The following is a 19295-nucleotide window of genomic DNA, read 5'->3' on the forward strand; positions in this document are numbered from 1 at the left end:
ATGGCATTTTTGGGGTAGTGGATGAAATTAGAGTGAATCCTGTTGAGTGAGATAAGTCAAGACCAAGGAACAAAAGGTACATGGTATCCTTAATATATGGATATTAGTTTCAAACAGTAGTAGAGCAATGAGTGAATAGTTGATACCCAAATTCTGGACATAATTTTGGAGATATAAACATAACTACATAGACATAAAAATCTAGGATAGACTATACACTCTATAGACATGTGTTTTATAATAGATTAATCTGTATCTATGACATACAAAGACTCAGCTTAATTTTTACTATATTCTAAAATTTATGTGCCAGTGATTGTATAGCGATTCCCTTCTTGAATACTTGTTGGTTAAACATGACATTTGAAATATGATGTAAAATTCAATGTTAATAAATTTTTTAAAAAAGAGGGTAGAGTTAAATACCACTAATGTACTTGCTCTAAGTGGTACCGAAATTTTCTTAATGACTCAAGGGATTTTATTACATCTTTATGCAATTATTTTAGTTCTGAGTGTTCTACACTCAATGCTACTTCTGGAAAGATGATATAGCTGACTGTGTAGATGGTATGAAGACATACTGGCCTAAACGTAGAATAAAGCATTGGTAAGTGGCTGTTAGCTGTCCAGATTCTACTGGAATATGTGGAATGAATTTATTTATTTTTTATTTATTTATTTTTTTATTGAAATTAGTAAAAGGGTTACATGATATTTGCCAGATAGAAGGTGCGTTAATTCACATACATTGATACCCTTTCACATGTCTTGGTACCATTTACCTCCCCCCCCACACCCTCCACCCGTCTTGGTTTTCCCCCCTTCCCTATCTAATTTCAAATATCCAAATACAAATAAATTCAATATATTAGATAACAATGTGAGATACTATACCAATATGAGATAACAAGGGACAGCAAAGGAGATGAGAGACAACATAGTACATTAAGGACAACAATCATTCATTATATAGCTTTTGTTTCACTATCCTGTACTTCCTTTTAATTAGCTTCACATTATATGTCCTTATGTATCAAGATTTTGCTCTATTGCAAATCTCTGCTAGTAGAGCCCAAGGTTTCTACTGATTATGACGAATGAGGGAAACCATTGAGCCTAAGTTCCTTTGAGTCTGGCTTATTTCACTTAATATGATTTCTTCTAAGTCTTTCCATTTCCTAACAAATGGGGTGATGTCATTCTTTCTGACAGCAGCATAGAATTCCATTGTGTACAAATACCACAACTTGTTGATCCACTCATCAACTGAGGGACATCTAGGTTGGTTCCATATCTTTGCTATGGTGAATAGTGCTGCAATGAACATTGATGTGCTAGTGGGTTTAGTATGTCCTTGTTTCTGGATGGTTGGGTAAATGCCAAGTAGTGGAATTGCTGGGTCATAGGGGAGTTCTATGTTTAGCCTTTTGAGGCACTGCCACACTGTTTCCATAGCGATTGGACGAGTTTGCACTCCCACCAACATTGTAGTAGTGATCCCTCCTGGCCACATCCCCTCCAGCATCTGTTGTCATTCGTTTTCCTGATCCTGGCCATTTTAGCTGGAGTGAGGTGGAATCTTAGAGTTGTTTTGATTTGGATATCTTTTATGAACAGATATGTTGAGCATTTCTTCATGTGTCTATAGGCCATTTATGTTTCTTCTTCAGAGAAGACGCTCTTTAAGTCTTTGGCCCATTTTTTAATGGGATGGATGTTACTTTGGAGGTTAGTTTTGGAGTGATTCAATTTTGTGAGTTGTTGATATATTTTAGATATGAGGCCTTTGTCGTTGTTTGGTTGGTGAAGATCTTCTCCCACTCTGTAGGCTTCCTCCTTAGTTTACAAGCTATGTCCTTTGCCATACAAAAGCTCTGCAGTTTAATGCAGTCCCACTTATCCAGCCCTTCTCTGATTTGTTGTGATTCTTGGTTCTTATTAAGAAAGTTTCGACCTGTGGCAAGGAGGCCTAGTGTATCTCCTATTCCTTCCTGTAGAGTTTTCAGTGTGTCAGCTTTTACCTTCAGGTCTTTGATCCATTTGGAGTTAAATCTAGTGCAAGGTGACAAAGAAGGATCCAGCTTTAGTTTTCTGCAGGTGCTTAACCAGTTCTGCCAGCACAACTTATTCAAGAGGCTGTCTTTCTTCCATTCTATTTTTTTGGCTCCCTTGTCAAAGATTAGGTGGCCATAGGTCTGTGGTTTAATATCTGGGTCCTCAGTTCTATTCCATTGGTCTTCAGGCCTGTTCCTGTGCCAGTAACAAGCTGTTTTGAGGATTATAGCTCTGTAATTGAGTCTAAAGTTTGGAATTGAAATTCCTCCAGCGCTGTTCTTTCTGCTAAGAAGTGTTTTTGCTATACGGGGTCTTTTATTATTCCAAATGAAATTTTGGATTGCCTCTTCTATTTCTTTAAAGAATGACATTGGTATGTTGATGGGTATTGCATTGAATTTGTAGATAGCTCTTGGCAAGATTGTCATTTTCACAATGTTGATTCTTCCAATCCAGGAGCATGGGAGGTTTTTCCATTTCCTTAGTTCTGCTTTAATTTCATTTTTAAGGGTTTTGCAGTTTTCATCAAAAAGGTCCTTTACATTCTTAGTTAAGCTAATTCCTAGGTACTTTATTTTCTTTGAGGCTATTGTGAAAGGAGTTTCTTTCCTGATTATTGCCTCGTTCCTCTCACTGTTGGCATAAAGGAAGGCAGTTGATTTTTGAGGGTTGATTTTATAACCTGCTACTCTTCCAAAGCTTTGGATCATCTCAAGAAGCTTGGGAGTAGAGTCTATAGGATTCTTTAAATACAGAATCATGTCATCTGCAAAGAGGGATAGTTTTATTTCCTCTTTCCCTACTTGGATCCCCTTTTTGCTTGCTTCTTGCCTTATTGCACTGGCTAGGAATTCTAGTACTATGTTAAAGAGTAGTGGAGAAAGTGGGCATCCTTTTCTCGTTCCTGATTTTAGAGGGAATGGCTTTAGATTTTCACCATTAAGTGTAATACTAGCAGTAGGTTTCTCATACACAGCCTTTATTACATTAAGGAATGTTCCATGGATTCCTAGTTTCTCCAGATCTTTTAACATGAAGGGGTGTTGGATCTTGTCAAATGCCTTTTCCACGTCTATTGAGACAATCATGTGATTTTTGTCTTAGCTCCTGTTGATGTGTTGAATTATATTAATTGATTTGCGTATGTTGAACCAGCTTTGGCTCCCTGTGATGAATCCAGTTTGATCATAGTGTATAATTTTTTGATGAGTTGTTGTAGACGGTTGGCCAGTATTTTGTAGAGAAGTTTTGCATCGATGTTCATCAAAGATATAGGTCTGTAGTTCTCTTTCTTTGATGAATCTCTGTCTGGTTTGGGGATGAGGGTTATACTGGCTTCATAGAATGAGTTTGGTAAGGAACCTTCATTTTCAATTTCGTTGAAGAGCTTGAGGAGTATTGGTGTGAGCTGCTTTGTAGACCTTATAGAATTGAGCTGTGAATCCATCTGGCCCTGGGCTTTTCTTAGGTGGAAGTACACTAATTGCCATTTCTATTTCAGAGCTTGAAATAGGCCTGTTGAGTTGGGTTAGTTCTTCTTGGTTCAGTGTGGGTATGTTAATATTGGCTAGGAATTCATCCATTTCATCTAGGTTCTCAAATTTGTTGGCATAAAGGTTTGAGAAGTATTCCCTCATGATATTCTGGATCTTGGTAATTTCTGTCGTGATATTACCATTTTCATCTGCGATTTTGTTTATTTCGATATGCTCTCTTGTTTCCCTTGTAAGATTTGCTAAGGGCTTGTCAATTTTGTTAATTCTTTCAAAGAACCAACTCCTTGTTTTGTTGATTCTTTCTATAGTTTTTTTGGATTCCAAATCATTTAATTCTGCTTTGATTTTAATTATTTGCTTTCTTCTACTGGGATTAGGGTTGGTTTGTTTATCTTTTTCCAGAAGCTTAGTTGGGATATTAACTTGTTGGTTTGCAATTTTTCCAACTTGTTGTTGTAGGCACTCAGCGCTATAAATTTTCCTCAGAGTACTGCCTTTGCTGTGTCCCAAAGGAGTTGGTATTTTGTGTGCTCTTTACTGTTAAATTTCATAAACTGTTGGATTTCTGTTCTGATCTCATCAATGACCCATTGGTGGTTCAACAATGTGTTGTTCAGTCTCCATGAGTTACAGGGTTTTCGTTGGTGGAGATGTGTGTTCAGTTCAAGATTGATGCCTTTGTGGTATGAGAGTTTGCATGGAATAATTTCTGTGTTTCTGAATCTGTCCAGGTTTGTTTTATGGCCTAAGATGTGATCTATTTTGGAAAATGTTCCATGTGCTGCTGAGAAAAACGTATATTGTGTTGTTGCTGGTTGGAATATTCTGCAGATGTCTGTTAGATCTAGTTGGTCTATATATTTGTTCAGTTCTAAGGTTTCTCTGTTGAGTTTTTGCCTGGTTGATCTGTCCATAGGTGAGTGTGGGGTGTTAAAGTCACCGACAAACACTGTATTCCGATCTATGTATGGTTTCAGTGTAAGTAAAGTTTGCTTGATGAAGTTTGGAGCTCCGGGATTGGGTGTGTAAATATTTAGGATCATTATGTCTTCCTGGAGGAAAGATCCCTTTAGTAGTATGTAGTAACCTTCTTTGTCTTTTCTTACTAATTTTGGTTTGAAGTCTATTTTATCTGATATGAGGATGGCAACTCCAGCCTGTTTATGGGGGCTGTTAGCTTGATAGAGTTTATTCCAACCTCTCACTTTCAAAAGATGCTTGTTTTTTTGGGTAAGATGTGTCTCTTGAAGACAGCAGAACGATGGCTCTTGCTTTTTGATCCAACTAGACAGCCTATGCCGTTTAATTGGAGAGTTAAGTCCATTGATATTGACAGTTAGGATTGAGAGATATTTATTAGGTCCTACCATTTTTAAAAGCTTTTATTTGGGCCTGTGTCTTGACAGTTCTTGTGGTCCTTAGGTGGTATGCTGTTTAGGTGCCATTTCTTTCCCTATATTGCCTTTATTTTGGTTTTCTATGTATAGAACATCTTGCAGAATTCTCTGTTGTGTTGGTTTTGTTTCGACATATTGTTGCAGCTTTTACAGGGAATGGAATGTTTTTACTCTTAACTCAGTTATGAATGAGAGCTTAGCTGGGTACAGTATTCTTGGTTGGTAGTTGTTTGACTTAAGGGCATGGCATATATGCTTCCAGTCACTTCTTGTTTGCATGGTCTCTGCTGAGTAATCTGGGGTGATTCTGATTGGTTTTCCTTTATAGGTTACTGAACCCTTTTCCCTGGCTGCCTTTAGGATCCTTTTTTTGGTTTCTGCTGATCCAGTTTGAATTACGATGTGGCGGTGACATGTTCTTTTCTGGTCAGGTCTGTTTGGGGTTCTAAAAGCTTCTTGTATCTGGATATGTCTGCCCTTCTGGATATTTGGGAAATTCTCTGAGATGATTCCCTGAAGTATATTTCCAATACCATTGACCTCTTTCTCTAGACCCTCCTCAATACCAATTAGCCTTAAATTAGGCTTCCTAATTTTATCTTGGACCTCCTGAAGCGCTCTCTCATTTTTCCTAGATTTGGATTGACTCATTTTCTGTTCTTTCTGTATAATAACTAAATTATCTTCAGCCCCGGAAATTCTCTCCTCTGCATTGTCTAACCTGCTATCAAAGCTATCTACTTTATTTTTCATCGCCCTTGCTTCTAATTGCTCATTTTTGATGCCTTGCATCTCTTCTTTTAGATCATGTATGGATTTCTTTAGCTCCTTGATTTCCTTTTGAGTGGTTAGCTCAGTAGCTTTATTTTCTTTGAACATTTACTGGAGTTTGGTCACCTTTTTATTTGTGGATTCTATGAATTCATCCATCTTTCTTTGAACAGCCTTTATTATGGCCTCCTTTATGGCTCCTTCTTTTTCACTTATCACCTTCTTTATGGTTTCCTCTTGTTCAGCTATGGCTCCTCCCTTATCTCTTTCTTTATATTTTCACATTTTTCATTAATGATGTTTAACAATTGCATTTGTACAGCACTTGGAAGACTCTCCTCCAGGCTTGCCAGTGACTGTTCCATTGGCTGTTTACATTGGGTGGGGGAGGTGGGAGGTGTTGTTTCTTGATTTGACATTTTTTTTGAGTTTCTTGTTTTGCCCATTTGAAAATGGGAGCAAGATTAATACTAAACACGATTATAGTTTTTCAGATATAACCAAGCTAGACCTCTGTAGCTGGCAGACTCTAGATTTTCACGAGTTTTGATTGGTGTTATCACTCTTTCTTTTCGTGCAGTTATCGACTAGTCTAATTTTTCACTGATATGCAATTTATATTCAAAACAATAAGCCTCTCAATCCAATCTCTATTGTCTTTAAGTCCCTCTGAGCTTAGAGGATAATTAAACACCTACATATACAATGTTGCTCAACAGCCATCAAGTGTAGATCCATGCAGTATAAGGGTTGAAAGTGGAGCAGAGGTCCAGAGATAGAAAAATAGAATGAGAGAGGTCTGGGGGTAAGTAGGTAGAGTATTTGGAAAGTATTAGAATAAAACTTATGTGTTGCTGCGCGACTAGCTCTTAGCCCAAACAGTGGCCTCACTCTGGACCATGGGATGGATCTGCGAGCTTCTGTCTGAGCATGGTTGGCGGACGTTTTCCTGTGCTGCTTCCAGGGGCAGCCCCAAGCCAAGGGTCTGGGGATTGAGAGTTTCAGGCCCTCTCAGCAGGACCAGCAGGAGGCCCCTCTGTTCCCAGGGGCGGGGCCCAGCTGGGGGCATGGGCTCCAAGGGCGGAGCCGCGCCTTTTTGGTTCTCAGAAGGGGAGCTTGGCTGCTGGTTGGCCTTCAGATCCCTGCTGTGTTTCCACTGCTTTGTCAGAGTCTGTGACTGTGGGGGCGTCCTTGGTGGTGTCTTGCTCAGGGTTTCCAGCTGGAGGATGCCCCGCTCGAGAATTGAGGGGGGGCAGATGCTGGCTCCTATTTACCCGCACCCCCTACCCACTTTTGTAAGGCAGGGTCTCAAAGCCCTCCACTCTCCAGATCCAGTGGCCTGGGTGAGGAGCCTGGTGGGCGGGTGGGAGCTGGGACAGCTCCGCCTCCCCTGGTGGGGTGCTGGGGCTTATGGGTAGCCCACCTGTCAATCTCCAGTCAATGGCCTGAGGAAGGGGGCTGTTGAGGGGAGGGACAGGATTCTAAATTCCTTGCCCCCCTGCTCCTGCCAGTCTTTCTCGGGCGGGGTGTTGGGGTCTGAGTTAAGTTCTATTGCTTGGCACCCGCTCTGCTTTCTCGATGAGTTTGGGCACGCGCTGTATTACTCACGCCTCTGCGGGTGTTCTAAGGTGGTGGGGAGTCTTTCACTCCCCTCGGGTCTCCGCCGCCGCCTGTGTTCTGAGTCTGGGTCCCGCTGCTTGCTGTCTGGTTCCGCGTCTGGGTTCCACTGCTTCCGCAGTTCGCTGGCCGGGTTCTGTGCTGCTTTCTGCAGCCGTTGGGCTCCCAGCCTGGCGCCCTCCAGGGCCGCCGCTTTTCGTGGATTAGACCCCATGCCCGCCCCATCTTTCCCCGCGTGGAGCCGGTGCCAGCTCAAGCCGCTTTTCGCAGCTTGGTCTGCTGCCAGCAGCCGCTTATCACGGCTTTCCTCGGCTTTGGGCGAGAGGTGGGGGAGGGGTCCTCGCGTTCAGAATTCTTTGAAAAAGTTGCATGTGAGCTTTATCTGGATTTCTTTTCCGGTTTGAGTCCTTCTCCATTGCTTTTTGAGTTTGTTGTCGTGGATTTCTTTAGAAAGTTGGCTCGTGGGACTCCCTGGTTCTCTCTTTTTGTCAGAGAAAGCTAAGCAGCGTCCCTATTGTCTCTGCGCCATCTTCCTTCCTCCGTGGAATGAATTTATTAAGCACAATGCAGGCTCTTAGTCAGATCAGGAACAAGATTATGTGGTTCCATGAGATGAATGAGGAAAGATAAGAAAAATCTACTAAGATATCCAGATATACTTTTGAAACTAAGGTACCTGGACTCCTTTTTTTTTCTTTCTTGGTGGGGAGCTTGAACTTTGGACCTGGGAAGGTCTCTTAGTTCTTTTTCCTCAAGGCTAATGCTGTACCAGTTTTAGCCACAACTCCACTTAGTTTTTGGGTGGATAAGTGGAGAGAAGAATCTTACAGGTTTTTTTTGTTTTCGTTTTTTTGCTTGCAAAGGCATTGAATCACCTTCTCCCTGGCTAGTAGAATGACAATTATGACACTCCAGAACTTGGCTAGTGATTTTTTGAAAATTGGACTTTCTTCCAAATCACGTAACTGGTTCCTAGCAAAGTTTTGAAGCCTGACTTAAATGTGACAGTTTTTTGTCACTTGGAGACACTCTGTGCTGAACGTTAGAAATCTACCAGCTGGGTCACAGTGGCACTTCCAGTTTTTGTTTATGTGGTGCTGAGGAATGGAATCCAGGGTTTCATACATGCTAGGCAAGCTACATTTCCATCCCAACAACCAGAAACAAGGACATACTAAACCCACTAGCACAACAATGTTCATTGCAGCACTATTCATCATAGCAAAGATATGGAACCAACCCAGATGTCCCTCAGTTGATGAGTGGATCAACAAGTTGTGGTATTTGTACACAATGGAATTCTATGTTGCTGTCAGAAAGAATGACATCGCCCCATTTGTTAGGAAATGAAAAGACTTAGAACAAATCATATTAAGTGAAGTAAGCCAGACTCAAAGGAACTTAGGCTCAGTGGTTTCCCTCATTCGTCATAATCAGTAGAAACCTTGGGCTCTACTAGCAGAGATTTGCAATAGAGCAAAAGGACATATATAAGCCCTTATAATGTGAAGCTAATTGAAAGGACCTCCAGGATATTGAAACAAAAGCCACATAATGAATGATTTTTGTCCTTAATGTACTATGTTGTCTCTCATCTCCTTTGCGGTCCCTTGGTTATCCCATATTGGTATAGTATCTCACTTTGTTAGATGATATATTGAATTTATTTGTATTTGGATATTTGAAATTTGATAGGGAAGGGGGGAAAACCAAGGCGGGTGGGGGATGTGGGGTTGGAGGGAAATGGGTACCAAGACATGTGAAAGGGTATCAAAGTACGTGAATTAATGGACCTTCTATCTGGCAAATATCATGTAACCCTTTTACTAATTACAATAAAAAAATAAATAAATAAAGTTGTAGGGTGTGGGGAGGATGATGGGGTCAAATACATTTCTTCTTAGAAATATACCTCATCTGGTTGCCCTGGATTTTCCTGGCCTTCTTCTTAGAGAAAGGCCTGTTATACTGGATTTGTGGCTTGGCAATTATCAACATGTACATCTTCGAGTAAGACATCCACAACTTCCATGCCTGAGACTCGAGTTTCCTGACCATTGGAAGCAGCACAGCAATATCTTTCTTTCTCCTGAGCCACAGGCCAAGTGAGCTGGCTTGAGTTGGTTGTTAGTTACAGTGGCTTGGTTACCAGGGTTGCACATTCTCTTCCATTGTGAGGGAGGCAGGGTCACCTTTCAGGGCCCAATGACCAAAGATCCTTGCTCACAGAAGACCTCACCAAAGACATACTGGAGGCTGAATCTTTCCAAACTTTGTACTCAAATATGCTACCTACTTACCAACTTAGGTCAGTTATCCTTATGCTATACCTTTTCTTCATGACTACAATATTCTTACACTCCTACATTAATCCTCTTCTACTTCCCCCGACCTCTCTCATTCTTTTTTTCTATCTCTGGACCTCTGCTCATCTTACAACACTTATACTACATGATGGCTCTACACATGGATCTACACATGATGGCTGTTGAGCAATATTGTATATGTAGGTGGTTAATTATTCTCTAGGCTCAGAGGGACTTAAAGACAATAGAGATTGGATTGAGAGGCTTATTGTTTTGGGTATAAATCGCTTATCAGTGGTTGTATTAGGCTGGTCTGTAAGCGCACAAAAAGAAAGAATGATAATACCAATCAAAACTTGTGAACATCTAGTGTCTGCCAGCTACAGAGGTCTAGGTTGGTTATATCTGAAAAACTATAATCGTATTTAGTAGTAATCTTGCTGCCATTTTCAAATGGGCAGAACAAGAAACTCAAGAAAAATGTCAAATCAAGAAACAACATCCCCCACCCAATGTAAACAGACAATGGAACAGTCACTGGCAAACCTAGAGGAGAGTCTTCCAAGTGCTACACAAATGCAATTGATAAACAACATTAATGGAAAATGTGAAAATATAAAGAAAGAGATAATGAAGGAAGCCATAGCTGAACAAGAGGAAAGCACAAACAAGGTGATAAGTGAAAAAGAAGAAGCCATAAAGGAGGCCATAATAAAGGTTTTTCAAAGAAAGATGGATGAATTCATAGAATCCACAAATAAAAACGTGACCAAACTCCAGCAAATGTCCAAAGAAAATAAAGCTACTGAGCTAACCACTCAAAAGGAAATCAGGAGATAAAGAAATCCATACATGATCTAAAACAAGAGATGCAAGGCATCAAAAAAGAGTAATTAGAAGCAAGGGAGATGAAAAATAAAGTAGATAGCTTTGATAGCAGGTTAGACAATGCAGAGGAGAGAATTTCCGGGGCTGAAGATAATTTAGGTATTATGAAGAACAGAAAATGAGTCAATCCAAATCTAGGAAATATGAGAGAGCGCTTCAGGAGGTCCAAGATACAATTAGGAAGCCTAATTTAAGGCTAGTTGGTATTGAGGAGGGCGTGGAGATAGAGGTCAATGGTATTGGAAATATACCTCAGGGAATCATCTCAGAGAATTTCCCAAATATCCAGAAGGGCAGGCCCATCCAGATACGAGAAGCTTTTAGGACCCCAAACAGAACTGACCAGAAAAGAACATCCCACCGCCACACTGTGATCCGAACTGGATAAATAGATATGAAAGAAAAGATCCTAAAGGCAGCCAGGGAAAAGGGATCAGTAACCTATAAAGGCAAACCAATCAGAATAACCCCAGATTTCTCAGCAGAGACCATGCAAGCACGAAGTGACTGGAAGCATATATGTCATGCCCTTAAATCAAATAACTACCAACCAAGAATACTGTACCCAGCTAAGCTCTCATTCATAACTGAGGGAACAATAAACACATTCCATTCCAGGGAAAAGCTGCAACAATATGTCGAAACAAAACCAACACTACAGAGAATTCTCAAAGATGCTCTACACATAGAAAACCAAAATAAATGCAATATAGGGAAAGAAATGGCACCTAAACAGCATACCATCTAAGGACCACAAGAACTGTCTAGACACAGGCCCTACTAAAAGCTTTTAAAAATGGTAGGAACTAATAAATATCTCCCAATCCTAACTCTCAATATCAATGGACTTAACTCTCCAATTAAACGGCATAGGCTGTCTAGTTGGATCAAAAAGCAAGAGCCATCGTTCTGCTGTCTTCAAGAGACACATCTTACCCCAAAACAATCATCTTTTGAAAGTGAGAGGTTGGAATAAACTCTATCAAGCTAACTGCCCCCATAAACAGGCTGGAGTTGCCATCCTCATATCAGATACAATAGACTTCAAACTAAAATTAGTAAGAAAAGACAAAGAAGGTTACTACATACTACTAAAGGGATCTTTCCTCCAGGAAGACATAATGATCCTAAATATTTACACACCCTTTTGAAGATTCTCAAAAGATTGAAGATTCTGCCAGTGTAAGTTAGATTCCGGCATTGATATTAAATAATGTAATGAGTAGGAATTTATATTTGAAATATCACTGTTGACAAAATCTAACACACATTTGCTTTTGATTTCCCAAGAAGTTCAGTACAAGCTAACATGTGTGGCATATATCGACTGGGAGAAATGATTCAGAATATGTGACTCATTTGAACAGGAGTCAGTGAAAAGATACAGAAGCAGGATACCCATATTGTGATAATTTGTATCTTTTGCATATTTTGTGTTTGTTATTAATTCCATTTGTAGTGTACATTTCTAGGTAAAAACTTTTAAAATGTTTCCAACAATTTGTTATTTCAACAGCAAAAAAAGACATTTTTATGCCTGATAAAATTCACAGAATCCAAATTTTTTCATATTATTTTTTGTTGTTGTTCTTTCTTTTGGTGGGTCATAGATCTTGAACTCAGCCTGGGCACTATCCCTGAGCTCTTCAGCTCCAGGCTACCACCTTACCCTGGAGCCAAGCCCCACTTACCATTTTCTAAAGGTAAATTGGAGATAAGAGTCTCAGGTCTTTTTGTGCCAGGATGGCTTTAAACCTTGATCCTCAGATCTCAGCCTCCTGAGTAGCTAGAATTATAGAAGTGAGCCACCACCCCATCGTGCTCACCTTTCTGTTTTTTTTTAAACAAGCCCTTTTGCTGGAACTCGGTCTGAGCACTGTCCTTCAGCTTTCCTCAAGCCTAGTGATCTTCTACTTGAGCCAAAGCACTACTTCTGGTTTTTTCTGTGTATGTGGTACTGCGGAATTGAACCTTCGTCTTCATACAAGCACTCTACAACTATGCCAAACTCCCAGCCCCTCCACATTAGTTTTTATGATAGATCTTTCCATGCATCTAGGATGGCTAGAAATCCTTCTTGAGTTTCCCAAGATCAGGGAGTATAGGTGTGTCCCATCCTGTGTGGCTACATAACCATTGTTTAGGGTACAGTTCTCTCTTCATTCTACCCTTCTAGAGGAATTTTCATCTTCCATGTATAATCATTAAATATTCAGCTCCTGTTCCTCTCTTCTCCATTCTCTGGAACCATCGTGCTTTTTGGCTCTAAGGGTTTGTTGATCCTTGGAAGCTCTGGAAGGGAAAACATACCCTAGCTCTTCCTTTATGACTGCTGTATTTTTAGTTTACTGTAATCAAGATTCATCTGTAATATATAGTAAAATGTACTTCCTTTTCAATGCATTGTTTTGCATACTTCTATCTTTTGATTATTATTAATAGTTGTGAATGGATTCTCCACATATTTGTTCTAGTCTCTGCTTTCTCTTCCGTTAGGTACAAATCTAGAAATAGAAGTGTTGGACCATATTTCTATGTAATTCTATATTTAGTACTTTTTAGCACTCTCCACGCAATTTTTGATTGTTTTATATTCCTTGCAGAACTATTCCAAAGTTCCACTTCTTCTCACTACCTTCCCAGTAATAGTTAGACTTTGAAAGTTGTTTTTTTGTATGCGTGTGTGTGTGTGTGTTTGTGTGTGTGTATGTGGATCTTTTTGTTTAAAACTATATTTATATTAACATATTTAAAGTAATGATTTCATTGTAATTTTAATTTTTCTCATGACTGTTAATATTGAACTTCTTTCTACATTTGAACTACTATTTCTATATATTCTTTTTAGAAAATCCTCTCCAATCTCCAATTTTTTCCCTTTTTTGTGGGGTGTGGGGAAAGTCATGGGGCTTGGACCTTGGGCCGTGAGCTCTTTAGTTTAAGGCTATTGTCCTACCCTGAGTATTGCCCCTCAGTTCTTCTGCTCACAGCTCCCTACCCCTCTTCCCATTATATACAGAACAAAGGTCATCCTAAGTCTTTTTGAAAAAGTAAAACCTACAGTAAATTTGTAGTATAAAACAGCAAGAAATAAATTTCTTGCCAGGTGCAGTGACTTCTACCTGTAATCCTAGCTACTCAGATATCAGGCTGATATCTAAAGATTTGGTTCAAAGCCAGCCTGGGCATTAGAAAGTCTATGAGACTCTCATCTACAGTTAACCACTAGAATATGGGAAATGGCACTGTGGCTTCATAGGTAGGGTGATAGCCTTGAGTTGAAGAGCTCAGGAACAGTGCCCAGGCCCAGAGTTCAAGCCTTACAAATCCCCCAGCCAAAAAAAAGAAAAAAAGTTTCTTCCCCAAGTGATTATTATGCCAGACATAGAACATTAACATTCTGGGTGTACTTCACAGTATTATTACTTGATACCCTAAGATTTTCCAATATTCTCACAGTACCAGCATATGTCATCATATAATGTAGTTCCTTTTCAATGGAATAATTCCATTTATAACCTAAATCTACTCCCCCGACTTATTTTTGTCGATACCACAATTGCTCTACCATGATATGCCACAAGCCATTAAACATTTTATGGTGGGTAATTGGAAAGGAGTCTCATGGAATTTTGTGCCAGGCTGGCTTTGAACCATGGTCCTCAGATCTCAGTCTCCTGAGTAGCTAGGATGACAGGCGTGAGCCACCAACACCTGGCTTGCCTTTTTATTTTTTTGTGGGTCTTGGGACTTGAACTCTGGGCCTAGGCACCATCCCTAAGCTTTTCAGGTCAATATTTCATGTAAGTCTAAACATTTAAGTAAAGGAATAAAATTCCAACAAAAAAAGAATACAATTCCACACATGGTGTGTTTATAACTCAGTGCTAATTACTTGATGAAAGTGTGCCATTCCAGAAGCTGGTGTCATTTGATGATGTAGCTGTGGATTTCAGCTGGGAGGAGTGGCAGCATCTGGACAATGCTCAGAGGACCCTGTACAGAGATGTAATGCTGGAGACCTACAGCAACCTGGTGTCCTTAGGTGAGCAAAAGTCAAATTCACTTGCAAGGCCAAGTGCCTTGTTATTTTGCAGATACGTGAATGTTTATCAAACTTTCAATACTATTTAAATGAAAGATTCCAGGCCCTGAGAAGTATCATTACTTTCTAAAGAAAACCTAAGGTAATTTTGTACGCATTCTTCAGGATACCTTCAGGATACTTTGACAACAGTTCTAAATTATGTTTCCTCTAATGGAGACGACATTCCAAATTTACACCTAATTGTAAGTGGATAAACAATCCAGAATAGAATATATATCATTATTGGAAATAGGATCTACAAATCACTAAACAGTGAGTTTATAATGGAAACCTGGCACTAGGTGCAATGTTTCAAGCCTGTAATCTTAAAATATTCAGGAGGAAGAAATCTAAGAATTCTAATTTGAAGCCAGCAATGGCATAAAAATTGCCATGAAACTCTATAACTCAAAGTAACCCCTCAAAAAGGTTACTGGAGTGTCAAGAGTTTGACTTTGTGGTTGAGTGCTTCCCTAGCATGCATGAAGACCTATGCATGTAAGTGGAGCTGGGACTCAAACTGGTATTTTTCTACCCTTGAGCAAGACAGCTAAGTTTATGCCATACAAAATGAATCCAGAGCTGGGGAAAAGTCAACCATGGAGCCAGTGAGAAATGAGAAAAAATTTAATAGATAACTTGTGAGTAGGATGTCTGCGAACTTAAAGCAATGATGACACAGCATAAGCAATAATTCTCTACTGTTTCTAATTTACAGGGCCCTGTGTTCCCAAACCTGTATTAATTGACAAGCTAGAGCACTGTGCAGAACTCTGGATAGGAAATTCTTCTGACAAGAATATCACAGGTGAGTGAATGCATCTTCATATTGATGTTGGAGCCTGAGCCCCATTGGTAAGTTCATGTTGTGATGTACTGAGCAATAATATTCTTAGTTACCCTAAACCCTGTGTGGAACCTATGGAATTCTTTGTGAATGAATCAAGAATCATTTTCTTTTCCCAATCCTATGGTTGGTCTCAGGGCCTGAGCATGGTCCTTGGGTTTTCTCAAGGCTACTTCTCTACTTCTTGAGTCATAGCCCCACTTCTGGCTTTTTCTTTGTATGTAGTACCAAGGAACTGAACCAGGTCTTTGTGCATGCTAGCCCAAACCCCCGGCACCAACAATCATAGGGTGATATAATGAATTCTATGTGGCAGTAGAATTAATGTTAGATTTCTCTGTAGAAATCACTGTGAAACAAAATAAAATGAGAAAGCCATGAGCCCGTGGCTCATGCCTGTAATCCTAGCTACTTAGGAGGCTGAGATCTGAGGATCAAGGTTCAAAGACTGACCTATCACAAAAACACCTTAGACTCTTCTGTCCAATGAACCAATAGAAAATGAGAAGTGGGGTTAAGGCTAAAGACATAGGGCAGTAGCCTTGCGCTGAAGAGCTCAGGAAGAACAGCCAGGTCTAGAATTCAAGTCCCATGACTGCAAAACAAGAAAGAAAGGAAGAAAGAAAGAAAGAAAGAAAGAAAGAAAGAAAGAAAGAAAGAAAGGAAGAAAGAATGATATTTCATTTCTTTAAAACTAACACTATAAATGATTGAGCAAACAAGGAATAAGTCAGGGCATTATTCTCTGATAAGGATAATATCTTTTTGCTGGTAGGAAGAGACTGATATTCAGAACCAGACCTTTCCACCAGAAATTGAGCCTAGTGGTAGAGTGCTTGCCTAGCATACACAAAGACACAGGTTTGATTCCTTATTACCACATACATAGAAAAAGTCAGAAATAATGACTTCATTGGTAGGGTTCTAGTCTTGAGAAAACCCAAGGACAGTGGTTAGGTCCTAAGTTCAAACCCAGGAATGGAAGGAAAAAAAAACAACAAAGTTTCAATCAACATAAGAAAATTTAACTAGACAATGAGCTGGAGATTTTCTGGTCTTCCATGGTTCTGAGGGACAGGAGTGTTAGAAAAGGAATTTTTATAAGACTTCAAATGGAAAGAAACAAATTTCAAAATTCCCAGAAATACCTAAATTGAGACTTTAGTGAGAAGTTGTAACTGAAGGGATATAGGTGTAAGTCCTTACTCTCAAGAATCGTTCTTGCTTGGATCAAAGGCAAACACATATTAACCAAACTTGTGGCCGCTGAATCTAGAAAAAATTCGTGTTCCTCACTTAATGGTTAATAAGCAAACAGCATTGAAACTGGGTAAGGTAATCCTACCTGCTACTCCGGACCTGAGCCTCTTATCTGTAGTTAACTCTAGAAAACAGGAAGTGGGGCTGTGGCTCAAGGATAGGGTTTATAGTCTTCTGCTGAAGTGTTCAGGGACAGGGCTGAGGCCTATGAACTACAAAAAAAAGAAAAGGAAGGAAAAGAAAGTTTTAAAAAGGTGCAAAACAGCACAATATTTAGATTATTTCTCAAAAATAAAAGAAAGGCAGCTATTCCTCAATGTACAAACAAAACAGTATTTGGGAAAAAACAGCTGCAGGTATACTATAGGTAGTACTCAGCTTAAAACTGTAGAAATACATAGTTGGGTAATTTCAATAAATATTTCCTGTGATATAAAAAGAGAACTAAAACCCAGAAAAACATTATTGACATTGTAAAATATCATTTTTTTAATATGTTAAGGAGAAAAGAATATATTTCTCACAAATCAATTTCCACTTTTATATTTTAAAATATCTAACACTTAGGATGGGAAAGTAAAGTCATTACCTTTACATTAAGGAATATTTGTATCTCAAGTATGTTTGTGTGTTTTTTTCTATGACTCATTTTAGATGTCCAGGTAATGGAAAATGTGTTCAAGACCTGCCAGAAAATTCCACATGAATGTCTTTGTGAAGTAGCAGTTGCAAGTAGTATCGAAGTGGAGGAAAACGTGAGATTAGCAACAACTTTAAATTTGAGCTCTACACATAATCCAGAGCTGATTAGTAATAACGGTAACAACTTAGGGGTGAGGACTGAGGAGTTCATTAAGTGTCAGAACATGCTTCTGTCTCCTAAGCCTGATGAGATGCATGCTGCATATAGATCTCGTATGTCTCCTGCTCTTAAAAAATCCATCGGATATTCAGAGCATTTTATTCATGATTGTGACAGTCCAAAAGATCTGCAGTATCATAATTCTGTTCTCCCTGCCCAAGAAATTCTTCAGGGAGGGAGGAAAACTGCTAAATGTACTGTGTGATGAAAAATATTGTACTTAACACCGACCATCACTACACATCCGAAAATGTACACAGGAGAGACTCCTCATACATGTAGTGAATGTGAGAAATCTTTCAGTAATGAAATACGCCTTACAATACCTCAGAGCAAATATCCTGAGATATGTGATGCATACATCAAGTGTGAAAATTAATTTCTGAGAAGTCAGACCTGACGCTCCAACCTCGATCTCCAAGAGAAGACAAACCTTATGAATATGAGGAACGTAATAAAATTTCTGCCCAGAATTCAGCTCTCAGCACACATCAGAGATCTCACACAGAAGAGAAATCTTATGAATGGAATAAATTTGGTAAGACTTTTAGACTGAAATCATACCTCACGTTGCACCAGAGGAGGCACACAGAAGAGAAACCTTATGAATGTAACAAATGTGAAAAGTCTTTCACCCAGAAGATAGACCTTCGAGTTCATCAAATAACACACACAGGAGAGAAATCTTATAAGTGTAATGAATGTGGAAAGTCTTTCCAAGGGAAGGGAAAACTTCATGTTCATCAGAGAATACACACAGGTGTGAAACCTTATGAATGTAACCAATGTGTAAAGCCTTTCAGACAGAAATCTTCCCTCAAATTGCATCAAAGAACACACACAGGAGAGAAACCTTATGTGTGCTTCAAATGTGGAAAGACCTGCAAGTGGAAGTCATATCTTGATGGGCATAATAGAACACACACAGGAGAGAAAACTTATGCATGTAGTGAATGCGGAAAGTCTTTCAAATGGAAGGTAAAACTCCATGTTCATCAGAGAATATACTCAGGAGAAACACCTTATGAGTGTAACATATGTGGAAAGTCCTTCACACCGAAGCCAAACCTCAACATGCATAAGACAATTGAAACAGGAGAAAAACCTTATGAATGTAACCGATGTGGAATGTCTTTCAAATGGAAGTCTTTCCTCAAATTTCATCAGAGAACACACACAGGAGGGAAACTGTACGAGTGCATCAAATGTGGTAAGACCTTCAGATGGAAGTCCCATTACAGGAGGCATAACAGAATTCACACATATTAGAAACTTTAGGAATATAACCAAAGTTGAAAGTCTTTCGTGCACTATTCACCCTTCAGGAAGCGTAAGACAGTTCACACATATGAGAAGCCTTAGCAAATGTAATAAATAGGAAAGACTTTTTAGTCTGTGGAAGAAAACTCAGCTTGTGTCACAGAACCAACACAAGATCAAACCCTTAATGAATGTAGCAAATGTTCAGTCTTTTCCCCAGAAGGCACAAGTCAAGATTTATCACTAAACACCCACAGGATAGAATCCGATGAATAAAATGAAAGGGAAATTTTTTTGAAGAACTCATAGTTGAGTTTGCATGATACCACACAGACACAGGATAAAAATCGTATGAATATAAGAATATGAAAAATCCATCATGAACGCATGACTAAGTATAAAATGCACATAGGAGAGAAAAACCTTATGAATATTACAAATGTGCA

The sequence above is a fragment of the Megascapheus bottae genome, unplaced genomic scaffold (genome assembly GCF_031878675.1).
Source record: "Megascapheus bottae isolate mThoBot1 unplaced genomic scaffold, mThoBot2.hap1 HAP1_SCAFFOLD_41, whole genome shotgun sequence".
Lineage (NCBI taxonomy): Eukaryota > Metazoa > Chordata > Mammalia > Rodentia > Geomyidae > Megascapheus > Megascapheus bottae.